Here is a 12,968-nt window from a genome sequence, read left to right as displayed (position 1 = left end):
ATTATATGTTTATGTTGATTTTATGGAAACTAGTTTATTTATTTAAGGAAGAAGCGATGATTTTTATAATTAAATTTGCTTTACGTTTTTCTTGAACTGTAAGAAGTATTAAGTCAATGTTAATGGTTATATTTTTAATTTTAATTCTTTTTACGAATAACATGCTTTACATGGCAGTATACATGTAACTTCCTGCAGGTAACATGTATGGTTTAAGCAGGATGTGGGAACATTGTGGCCCCTCCTCTCCCCCCCCCCCCCCCACTGTCCCTTCTCAATGACAGCGTTCCATTACCGGACATTCCCGCTGCGTGCCGAGTGGGGTATGCGCGCAGCGACAGGAACGCCACGCATGCAGGCAACCATCCGGACACCGCTGCCTGCGCGGTTGCATCGTGTCCCCTCTCGCAGGAAGCGTGGTTGCCGGTACAACAGGACTACAAGGGGGGAAGAGACTCGAACCCTCGACTTAACACTGTCAAATACTAACTGCAAGTGAAAACAATAAAAATTCCAGTTTCGACTAAAGCGGTATTTACAGAACATCACAAATAAATGTGATTAGTAAATTAAAAATCTTAATGATATCCTAAATCATATAACACGTATTGTTGTAGGTTTTTAATATTTCATAATTTGAGGTGGCTTCTATTTTTGGAAGGTTACATGTTTGAAGGAGGTCGATTAAATATATAATTTAAGTTTGTTTCACAATCAACTAGTTTAATGGTTAAGAAAGTTATACATATTTTTTCTCAGTTTATCATAGAAAAGCATAACTTGTTAATTACTGTATGTTATTTCCTCAGGAGCGTTGACGTTGCGTCGAACACACCACGCTGCTAAACCTCAAATAAGTATGAATGGTGTTATGAAAAAACAGGTCAACCTACCAACACGTAGATTTGAGTAAATTGTGTTCAAAGTTGAACCCTATCTCTCAAATCATGAACACATGGCTAGACATTTTTAACTACATTATCTCAAAGTATGGACATAGTACAACACCTTAAACGTGGTTTCAATGTGAATGTCAATATGTCACAAACAGAGGGCATAAAAAAATTGGGTTAACTGGTTTTTGCTTAATACACAATGACCGTTATCGTGGCAGTGGGTTGACACTTGCTCTACTAGATGGCACATCAATAGAGAATGTTGCTTAAATCATTTTTGCTTTTTAAATAATGGCATTTCCTCAACCCAGCTATGTCAGTAACTCATTTTTTTCACTTTTGTGGGTTAACTCCTTTTTGCATAACACCATCCAGGTAAAGAAGTGTTTCAAGACACAATTGATGGAATTTAAATAATCGCGCCAGTCTTGGTTTAGTAAACTCAAACCAAGCAGCTTGTTTGTTCCGGCGCCATCTTGCAGAGGCTCCTCAGAGCGGTGGCGGGGACTCCCGGTGATACCCGAGGATCTCCGAGCTAAGCGGTCCCCTCCACACCCTCCCCCTTCCCAAGTGCTTCGCCGTGTCCGGATGGTTGCCTACCAGCGCGGGGGTCCCGTCGCTGCGCAGATGCGCCGACACATCGGCGCACGTGACGGAACACTGGCTCAGAGGAGGGGAGGGGGCGGTTGGTCGGCACATCAGCGAAGAGAGAGGGAAGGCCCACAAATGTTACCACATATCATCTTTGAAAGATATGTGCAATGGGAGTGCATGACTTGATGTAAGCTTTGGACAAACCTACACCATTGCTAAGCACACATGTATTTCTGGAGAAGAAAACTACACAAAACCAAAAGACAAAAAACACAAAATTTTGTCTTTTAGTTTTTTGTAGTTTTCAGACGCACATGTGCTTAGCAATGGCGTATGTCCAAAAGCTTACATCAAGTCAATGTTACCACATCCTGAATAAAGTTTTTATTTAAGTATTGGAATCTTTGTCTCTGAAATAAGCTGAAGCTCGTCTTTGCAGCCAACCAAAAGAACTAATGTTTGTGTTGAAGGTATATCTTGTTTTTTTAGCAGTTAGCTGGAGATCCGGGGATCCGGGAAGGCCATCTTGGATTACGTCATTTCCGGAGGCCATCTCGGATGAACTTGACCTTGACCTTTGGTCACAACAGCCATCTTGGATTCCGCAAATATTGTTTCTCTAAAACACTCCACCAATCTGAATTACGAAGTCTCTTTCGCAATTTTGTTTTCCAGAACTTTCCGCCAATATTAAATTACAACGTCATCACCGCCATTTTGTCTAGAACTTTCCACCATTTTGGAATCGAAAGCCCCACTTCTGAGCGTTTCGATTTACACTACGGTGGCATCATCAAAACCCCCACCCCTGTGCTTGAAGTTTTCGTTACTATGTCATCATCAAAAAACACGTGTACCTGCTTAGAAGAGAGAAATGTAGATATACGCAAATATTAAAATATTCATTTCCATGCAGATTTTAAAGACGCATACGAAAACATATATATGCTTAGAAGATACGTTAGTAAAATATTTCTTGTGAGTGAGGACTCTGAAAAAATTCTGACTTCACTGTATAAACTGGTGTGATGTCTAGGATGGTTGCATAAAATACATAAATTAAACTTGTTGGAAGTAAAGTTATCATTTTGTTATTTTTATTAAATTCGGAAGTTATTATTACTTTCAAATAAATGTAAACATTGAATCCGCAACGACGAGATGGCTAATTTTATATATGATATCATATACGCAGAACTTTTCAAATAAATATATATTATTATGTCTTTAAGAAAAATATGGTGGGCACAAATATCATCATTAACAAAATGGATGAGGATCTAAACGATTTGAGAATGGTGGTAAAATGACGTATGTAACGTCATAATTTAAAATGGCGTAATATTCTAGAAAAATGGCGGGATGCCAGATGGCTGCCGAGGAACAAAGGTTAAGGTCAAGTTAAACCAAGATGACCACCGGAAATGACGTAATCCAAAATGGCCTCCGTGGATCCTCGGATTACCAGCCAACTGTCAGTGTCCTTAAAAGAACAAAATATTCCTACTTGTACTCTTTAAGACGATAACATATAGTGAAATGCCTAAGACTGCGCAATCAGAATATTCTAGTAACCGTTGTTAAATATCGAGTCCTATTAATTATAACAACAAAGAAAAAAATTAATGTAATATCACCAGATGAAAAAAAAAACTAACTACGCAGACAATGTTTTTGGGCAAATCTGGCAAATCAGCAATAGTTTATTTATGAATAGTTTAATCGTTTCATTTGTTAACGATTTATCTTAAAACCAATCGCATAAAGAGACATTTTACTCTAATCAGTTTTGTAATATCAGAATTTATATTTATTTACCATATAGGTGATTTAAAAATAAATAAAATTAAACGAGAGAATTTTTTTCTAGAGAAAGGTTTTATTTTTTTTATCTCTCGCTCTTATTAGTCCGAGAAAAAGTACAAACCATTTGTTTTTTTTGTCTTTAGCGTCTCTGAAAGAGGTAAGCAAACGAAATATAAGAGAAAAAAATATTAAATTGAAAATTTCATTAAAAAAAATATTGTTTTGAGTCGCAAACACGATCAATGTAAAAAAATTCTCTCATTCCTTTTAAAAACAAAATCCTCTTATTCAGCTTTCCGCATTCGCTAATAAAGCGCATGAACGAACAATCTCGCAAAATAAATTACAATCTGAGGGAGAAATTCACAGTCTCAATAGTGATAAGCAAATAAGTTCTATACACAAAGCACGAGGAAGGATTTCGATAACTTATTTTAGGTATTAATGTAAAATAGTTCCACGTACCATAAAGGTATTTGAATTAATTAGTATATTTTAAGTCAAATGAAAAATAAAAGACATGCAATAAATTTTATCTGTTTATCTGTTTGTTCAGAGTTGGAAGATATTAAATTGTGCTATGTATAAAATGTTACAAAATTCATTTCTTGAACGACATTTGGCAGGATTTTATTTTGTGAGTTAATCTTTTAATAGTGTAACAACAGTAATAGCTTAATTTTATATTGAATAACCTCTTAAATTAAGAAACCGAGAATATTTTTTAAGCAGTAATTTGTATCACCCAATACCGCCTTATTGGTCACGCAGTATCGCAGGGGAAAACTGGGGAAAATGCCGTGTAAAATTTTCTACTGTAGCAATAGAAATAGTAATTTTTATCAGAAAAGGCAACTTCAAGAACAATTTGATTTAAAGTGTATCAAACAAACGACGCGAGCATCTATAAGGACTTCCCAACTGTTTTGTCATTTGGAACCTCCTGCGTTCGTCGTTATGGTCGTCGAAGTGTTGTCCATAATATCTGATTATCTTCATCGTTGTGTTCGTTTATTTGCTATGTTCGTCCGTTCTGTTATTACTTATTGACGTGACAACGTCCAATAAATCGATGAACGCCGGCTGCACGCATGAAAAAGTGTCTCGTTACGCTCACTGTCCCGTTACGCTGTGTCCCGTTTCGCTCATTGTACGCTTGCGCAGCATCTATCTCTCTTCCACTCGATTGGAACAACCATCGATTTGACTTTTTCGAGGCACATTTAACTTGAAACACTCCCATTCGTTTCCTAATTTCCGTATCATCGTCCTATCGTTAACAGAATAAAACAGATTGGTAGAAGTTAAATAGCAAACATGTATAAAAGTTATAGTAAAAATAATCTGTTCGTTAAAGTAATAAACATATTGGAATTAATGAGTGCAAATAAAAGTAAATTTATCAACTAAACTGTATATTTCATTTCACTCCTTCTTTGTATCCATACAAAATAGTGATAATTCAATAAAAAATGATTCAATTTTATTCATAAAAGTATGCATTCATTTCATTAATGTTTTGTTATGACTTTGTCACGTTAAACTATCGTCCGTTAACCCACTTTACAGACAACCAATTTTTTCATGACTAAATTCCTCCCCGGAATTCATGTGCTCTCTGATATTTAAGTCTGTGCTTTCGAGGTTGTGTTGTCCATAATACCTGTTTAGGTTCATGTTTGAGTTTATCTTAATGGCATAACTTGGTTTTGGCTTGTTCACTGTAAGTTTATATTTTCATTTATAATCCTTAATTTTCCTTCTTGAATTTTTTCCACGAAAACAGTGCAAAACTGCACTGGCGTATGTCCCAGAAATTGTATGAAATGTATGAGGAGGTTTATATTACCATAATAATAAACTCAACACGTTGCAAGTGAAGAGTTTTTTGAAATGTTTTATGCTGTTCCGTGGGTATGGTTTGTTTTGCTAACGTGGTTTTTAAATAATTAGGAAACAATGCTTTCTCTGCTGATTATAATTAAAAAAAAATTTTGATTTGCAAATTTGTCATTCTGAAATGTCTCTCTTTAAGAGAAATAGGACATGCGATTTAGCACGAGGAATGGATAGATCCTGTTAAACTCTAGACGAAGGTCAATAACGCTGACGACAACCTCCCAAAGACGTCCACACCATTGGGGAGAGACAAGGTATGTCCATCTGGAGCTAGTCGCTTCCTTGTGCCACCCTTAGGCACACGCCTCGGACAACATTGATGACCAGATTTTTGCCACTCAAATATTTCCATTTTGTAACATGCTGTTTGTAAAACGCAAACAAGTATGCAGTTACTAACCTAAAACATTTATCTGTGTAACAAAACAAAAAAAAGTAGCATAGTTAAGGACACAAAACATATAATCTGAAATTAACAAAGTTTTTTTAATTTATGGACTATAGTTAAAACTTATCCAAATAAATGAGTGAAAAAAGCAAAATACGTATTTTAGTGACTCATCCTCTCTGATTTTAGTATAATTTCAACTAAATTTGCAGTGATTTTCACTGATTTTACAATTAATTCTAGAAACAAAATTGTCATATCATCTTTGAGGTGCTGTTCAACAGAAACTTATCGACAGAAAATCCGTCTAAAGGGATTTTACTTATTTAATATAATTTATTGTGCTGTAAAGATTACGATGTTTGATGGATTCCATAAGTGCAGGCGCTTGGTTGCTTTTTCTCCCCAAGTGCCGGCCACCAATATTGCCTGATCCACATCATATATTAATTATGGTCCCTCCTCCCGCCAGCAGACCACGCGTCGGTTTAGCGAGCGAAATGCCTTTTTTTTTTTTTTTTTATCGGCTTTCGTCCGCTCTTCGCCGCGACTTGCATTACAGATCGTGATTAATAGATGCGGCGGCGTGGAGGGGCGGTTTACTGTCTCCTCGCAGCAAGAACCAGTCAGAACCGCTCCAGGCAGACCTTCCCTGCGCGCTTGTTCGACAGTGAAACCCCGAGCCCGGATTCTGCCTGTGCGCGTCATGTCAGTGACAGGAATCTTACCGGGTATTCTACCACGATCAACGAAAAAAAGAAAATAGTGCGTGGAGTCCCTCCGCGCGGAAGAAGTGAATCTTCGTAATGTGGAAATGAAAATAGGAAGGGGTAGAAATTGATTTTTAGTGAAATCATATTGTTTCTTTAAGACAAACTTTATTAACATTCTTTACAATTCACAATTGATCGCATCATTTAATTATCATTTTCGAGTGGAGAAATATCCAAATATATAACATTTACAATGGGATTATGATAACCAAAGTAAGATAAGAAATGTTTGAGTTCTATTTTTTCAAAATTTCTTGAAAAATCTGCATCAATGGTAGTTCCCCCTTTGGTTTTCACGACGCTCACACTGTTTACTTCGCTGCATAGCAAGAATACCACGCGCATGTGCTTGGGATCTACCGACTCACTCTCTTTCTCTCTCCTACTTTCTACCTTTGTGTATCTTTCATTCTCTCTCTTGCGTTGGCCTGTAACAGGTATACTATGCGCATGCGTTCGAGTGCCACGCATTCACTCTCGCTCTGTCTCTTTCTATTCCCCCTCCCCAGGAGCGTTGAACGTTTAACGCAACAGTGCTTTCATACCCCCTCCATGGTAGCGTTAAACGTTTAACGCAACCTTGTTGGAAGTCCCATTAGAAGTTTCACTTCAATAGTCAATTTATTCGTGTTTCATTAACTTTATAACATATGATGTTATAATTCATGATTGTTCTAGCTTGTGTTTTTAAGTATAATTCAAACTAATTTCGCTGATTTTACAATTAATTCAATCGTATTTGTGATAGAATCTTTCAGGGGCTGTTAAACAGAAACTTGTCAACCGGACTTCCAAATTAAAGGAATGTTACTTATTTAATACATTATTGTGCAGCAGAGGGTACAATGCGCGCTGGATTCCATAACTGCCGCTGCTTGGTCGCTTGTTCGCCTCAAGTGCCGGCAACCAAAAAATTGCCTGAACCAAATCACACATTTAAATATGTTCCCTCCTCCCATCAGCGGACCACGCGTCGTTGTAGCTTACGATGGTTCTCACATACTTGTGTGTTTTCTCGATAACTCTCAGTTGTAACTGCACTAAGCTGTGACATTCTAAGATGTGTGTGTGTGTGAGTCCAGAACATTCGTCTACCAGCAAGGCGTACCTGGAGGCTTTAAGCCCTGACGCGTCGCAACTTGCTGGACTCATTACAAACGGTAGGGAATAATGATAAAGTTGTGCATGCCACAACACCTCAGCTTTGAAGCAACAGATTTTTTTGACGTGACAACGTCTAATAAATCGATGAACGCCGGCTGCACGCACGAAAAAGGATGATTCATTGTCCCGTTACGCACATTGTCTCGTTACGCTCATTGTACGCTTGCGCCACATCTATCTCTCTTCCACTCGATTGGAACAACCATCTATTTGACTTTTTCGAGGCACATTAAACTTGAAACACTCCCATTCGTTTCCTACTTTTCCTATCGTCCTATCCTTAACAGAATAATACAGATTGGAAGAAGTTAAATAGCAAACATGTACAAAAGTTATAGATAAAATAATCTCTTCGTTAAAGTAATAAACATATTTGAATTAATGAGTGCAAATAAAAGTAAATTTATCAATTAAATTGTAGATTTCATTTCACTCCTTCTTTGTATCCATGCAAAATAGTGATAATTCAATAAAAATGATTCTATTTTATTCATAAAAGTATGCAATACTTTCATCAATGTTTTGTTAATACGTTGTCACGTTAAACAATCTTCCGTAAACCGAATTTACAGACAACCAATTTTTTTTGCCTAATTTACAGCATAAACCAATAAGCATATCTCTTCGCTGTGTTGACGCTGCGGACACACCCTGCGGTGCTGCATAGTCACACAGACAACAGCAGTGAGTGTCGTGGCCACTGTTACACCAAGGAGGTGTTGTAGTCCGACACTGCCCCGCCCAGCTGTCTGCAAGCCCTGGATTCCAGGTGTTAGCTCCTGACACCTGAGCCGGCGTGAAAGGAGAAGGCAGCTCCCGGACCAATCCTCGCCCTTTCTGACGGTGCTTCACAGACGAAGAGTCGCTACTAGCAGATCCTCGACACGCATTCTTCTATAACGAACTACTCGTTAACCGTCTACAGTTGCACTTAATTTATACCTTTCTGAAGCTTCATGTGGGTCTATTTCATTCCACAGGAAAATATTTATACAATTCACGTATGCATCATGACACTTGCAGTTTAAATTTTTGTTCGTTATCTGCTTAAAATACGCAGTTATTGGCTAGAGTGAAACGTTTAGGCTTAATAAATATTCATTGATATCTGTGAAAATTTGTATCTGGTAAAAGAACTTGGCATTTTGTAAGCCGCTAATGAACATTTTATTATTATTATTATTTACACAACAAAGAGGGAATGTGAACCGGAAACGGTATATCCTGAACCACTCATGATATTGCCTTTAGTTTAAAATTATTCGTAACTGAAGTCAATTATTACTTTTAAATAATTTTTATGTCATTAGTTAAAATTTTCATCAATTTAATTTTCCTAGGTTCTATTATCTGCAGTAATTACCATAGCAAAATAAGTTTAAAAAATTGTTTTATCAAGTACAACATTCCAAATATTCATCGCTGCAGATGCAATCAGGCAGTAGGTGTTCAGGAGGTAGAAAAAAAACATGTATATTAAACGAACACTTTCGTTGGATTTTATTTTTGCTTTAGATGGTAATCATAAATTAAATTTCCATTTTCAGTATGCGAACTTCCGAAGAATATAATCCGTAAGATTTTGTATTCAGAGATTGAAAAATGCATAGAACATTTTCATACAACGTTTTTCATCCGTAGTAACGATATATTTCACAATATTATGTTATATATTCATACTATTTTTTACTCTTAGTGTTAAAAAGAGGTAATAGTTTTTAGACACTAAATTACTCTGAAAGAGTACAAAAGACATACTATGCGTCACACGAGTACACATACATCTGTGCTATAAAAAAAAAAGTGCATTTTCTTCCAAAGCAATAAAACAGAAAATGCAATACAAGGTAGAGCGTGCAAAGAGCTTTATTTCAACGATCTTCTCTTTTCATCCGATTAAAAAAAAATGTCAAGTTCAAAGCGTTAGCGAAGTTCACTGCGAAAAATCCAGTTGGAGAAAATGTAGGTTTTGTTCGCTTGCAGTTTCCGAGCGGGCGTGAAGAGTCGCCCCTGCCACGTGGTCGCGCTCAGGAATGCGCGCTGCGGCAGTCAGGCCACGCAGACAGCGACCACGTGGCGATATTTCACTCACAGCGGACGTGGCCGGCACTGGACGAGGGGGAAGGGGAAGGGGTGCCAAGCAGAACACAGGAAATGGGGTGAAACCTCTCTCCCCCCCCTCTCTCTCGGGAAAAGGCGAGAGCGAAAAATGTTTCAGAGAATGGGATGAGTAAAAATGTTTCAGAGAATGGGATGGTTAAAAATTTTCAATGAATCGGATGAATAAAATTGTTTTATAGAATTGTATGAATTAAAATTTTCAGAAAATGGGAGGAATAATATTTTTTCAGAGAATGGGATGAATAAAATTGTTTCAGAGAACGGTATAAATGAAATTTTTCAGAAAATGGGATGAATAAAATTGATTTAGATAATGGGATGAGTAAAAATGTTTCAGAGAATGGAATGAATAAAAATGTTTCAGAGAATGGGGCGAGTAAAAAATGTTTCAGAGAATGGAATGGTTATAAATGTTTCAAAGAATCGGATGAATAAAATTGTTTCAGAGAATGGTATGAATTAAAATTTTCAGAAAATGGGAGGAATAATTTTTTTCAGAGAATGGGATGAATAAAATTGTTTCAGAGAATGGTATAAATGAAATTTTTGCAGATAATGGGATGAATAAAAATGATTTAGAGAATGGGATGAGAAAAAATGTTTCAAAGAATGGGATAAATAAAAATGTTTCAGAGAATGGGAATGAATAGAAATTTTCAGAAAATGGGATGAATAAAAATGTTTTGAGAATGGGATGAAAAAAAATGTTTCAGAGAATGGGATGAGTAAAAATGTTTCAGAGAATGGGATGAATAAAAATGTTTCAGAGAATGAGAATGAATAAAAATTTTCAGAAAATGGGATGAATAAAAAGTTTTAGTAAATAGGATAAAAAAAATGTTTCAGAGATTGGAATGAATAAAAATGTTTCAGAGAATTGGATGAGTAAAAATGTTTCAGAGAATGGGATGAGTAAATATGTTTCAGATAATGGTATGAATTAAAACGTACAGAAAATGGGATGAATAAAAATGTTTGAGGGAGTCATGGTGTCAGAATCTGGGAAATGTTTTCGACGGATCTATGATCCTCACACTCAGGGATGTGATTGATATACAATACGTCAAAAATTACAACATATTCTAAATTATGAGGTAGAATGATTTTCTTAGGCTTGTCGTCACAAGGAAGGTTGTCATCTGAGACGTTTACGCTAACAACACTAATCAGGGATGCTGAGAGAGGTGTCGGCCAAGGGTCCCAGCCTCTAAAGGCTCAGCCACAGTAGTAAGGTTTGGACGTGACGCTGCGTTCTGCTTTCAGGTCTGAAAGCTGATTGGACGAGACGGCATTCCGGCCCGCTGTGACGCTACGGTCGCGTTTGCCAACTCTTGTTTTTTTGGGGCCACCAGATTGGTTAGGCACACGTGATTGTTTGTTGCTCAACGATGCACAATAAACACAATTTACTCACACTGAAGCTATTTCCAACAAAATAAAATATATATTGTTTGGTTGAAACAAGCTCACTCACAAACTATCATTGGCTAAAAAGATATTTGTGAACATAAACACGCGGTTTCTTTCACTTAACTGTTCACTACTTCTTATTTTATTATATTGGAAGACTTAATAGGAAAACGTTTTGAAAAAAAATGATAATATTATAAAAATGTGCTGCGAATAGTAAACGGGAACGCAACGTAACGGAAATAACAAAAATTTACAAGGATTTGATGAGCGCGCGAAAACGCACAAAACCAATGTTTTATTTACAGGCTCGTGTTGTTGAACAGTGCGGGACAGTGGTGACGGATTGCGAAGTTTTCTTGAGCGGGCGTTTGGTGCCATTTCTTTTTTGCTGTGTGGCAGTTCATACTGTTTTACCGACTGACAAAGTTTATGATGTAAATATAAATAATATTTTAATTGAACAACTAATGGGCAACCCCGTCCTGCTAGAGGTAGACACCACGCATTGGCAGTCGCGGCGAGCGGTTCCAGCGAAACTGTACCTCAAGGGGGTGCTTCCCATTTTAGCTCAAGATATTATTTTTACAGTAATTACTAGAGACCTGAAAAATTCGCGGGATCATTTCGTGTTAAGCTAAAATTCAAATAATTATACCTTAGTGCTGCTTCTGCCATTGGTTCGCTGTTAATCTGGAGGACTGAGGGCCAATTATAGAGTCTCACTCATAGAAGTGTCGAATCACAGACCACCCAGTTGAACGACTCACAAGTCAGCAGCCAATGTATATTTGGCATTTGCCCGAGTGTGTAGAGGATATTGGAGACTATCCTGAAGATCATTGAACCCGCGAATTTTTCCGGTCTCTAGTAATTACAGATAAACGTTTAGAATTACTCAATAGTTTAACTATCACGAAAGGAAAAATATATACAGCCCATACTTTTTGCATAATTATCTGCCAAAGTTACATTTTGAATTTTTTGGTTTGTAAAAATAAGAAGAATTTAATTTATTGCAGAACTGAAACTTTTTAGTTTTAACTGAAATGCAAACGGATACTTAAAGAAATTGTTTGAATTTATTTCAGAAAATATTAATTAATTTTACCTGGCATTTAAAAATTCTCAAATTTGTTACGATTTTGACAGCCAAGAAACACGAAATGAGTTTTTGTGATAGAAATGCAAAACATATCATGAAGTGGCCAGTGGTATTGCAGTTAAACCTAAAAAAGTTTCAGTTATGCAACAAATTAAATTCTCCTTATTTGTACAACCCAAAAACGTTAAAAAAAGAACGTTGGCAGCTGATTATGCAAAACGTGTGCACTGTAATTATATATTTTTCATTTCGTGAAAGTTAAACATTTTGAAAAGTCTAAAAGTTGATCAGTGATTAATATAAATATGAAATCATGAATCAAAATGGGAGGCACCCCCTTAACATCTACTGCGCAGTTCTTGAACGCGCGCTCTCCACATCCCGTGCGTGAGAGACATTAACGCACGCATAGAAGCCTAGCTCAGCTGTGTTCGGGTGCGGAGAGGAACTGCGACACAGCCTGGCTCACGCCTATTCCGTGACACAAAACTACAGGTCCAGAAGTTTTTTTTTGACGTGACAAGTCTAATAAATAGATGAACGCCGGCTGCATGCACGAAATAGTGTCTTGTAACGCCCATTGTCCCGTTACGCTGTGTCCCGTTACGCTCATTTTACGCTTGTGCCGATCTATCTCTCTTCCACTCGATTGGAACAACCATCGATTTGACTTTTTCGAGGCACATTAAACTTCAAACACTCCCATTAGTTTCCTACTTTTCGTCCTATCCTTAACAGAATAACACAGATTGGAAGAAGTTAAATAGCAAACATGTATAAAAGTTATAGTTAAAATAATCTGTTCGTTAAAG

General features: G+C 36.9%; 1 protein-coding gene across 1 annotated transcript in view; it reads right to left on the bottom strand.

Annotated features, from left to right (window-relative positions):
• LOC134531386 (uncharacterized) overlaps positions 1–12,968 on the bottom strand; it is a 485,737-nt gene that overhangs the window by 144,249 nt on the left and 328,520 nt on the right. The window lies entirely within an intron of this gene.

This window comes from Bacillus rossius, chromosome 3 (genome assembly GCF_032445375.1).
Source record: "Bacillus rossius redtenbacheri isolate Brsri chromosome 3, Brsri_v3, whole genome shotgun sequence".
NCBI classification, from domain to species: Eukaryota; Metazoa; Arthropoda; class Insecta; order Phasmatodea; family Bacillidae; genus Bacillus; species Bacillus rossius.
The sequence above is the reverse complement of the archived record's forward strand: the minus strand, read 5'-3'. Positions and strand labels throughout refer to the sequence as shown.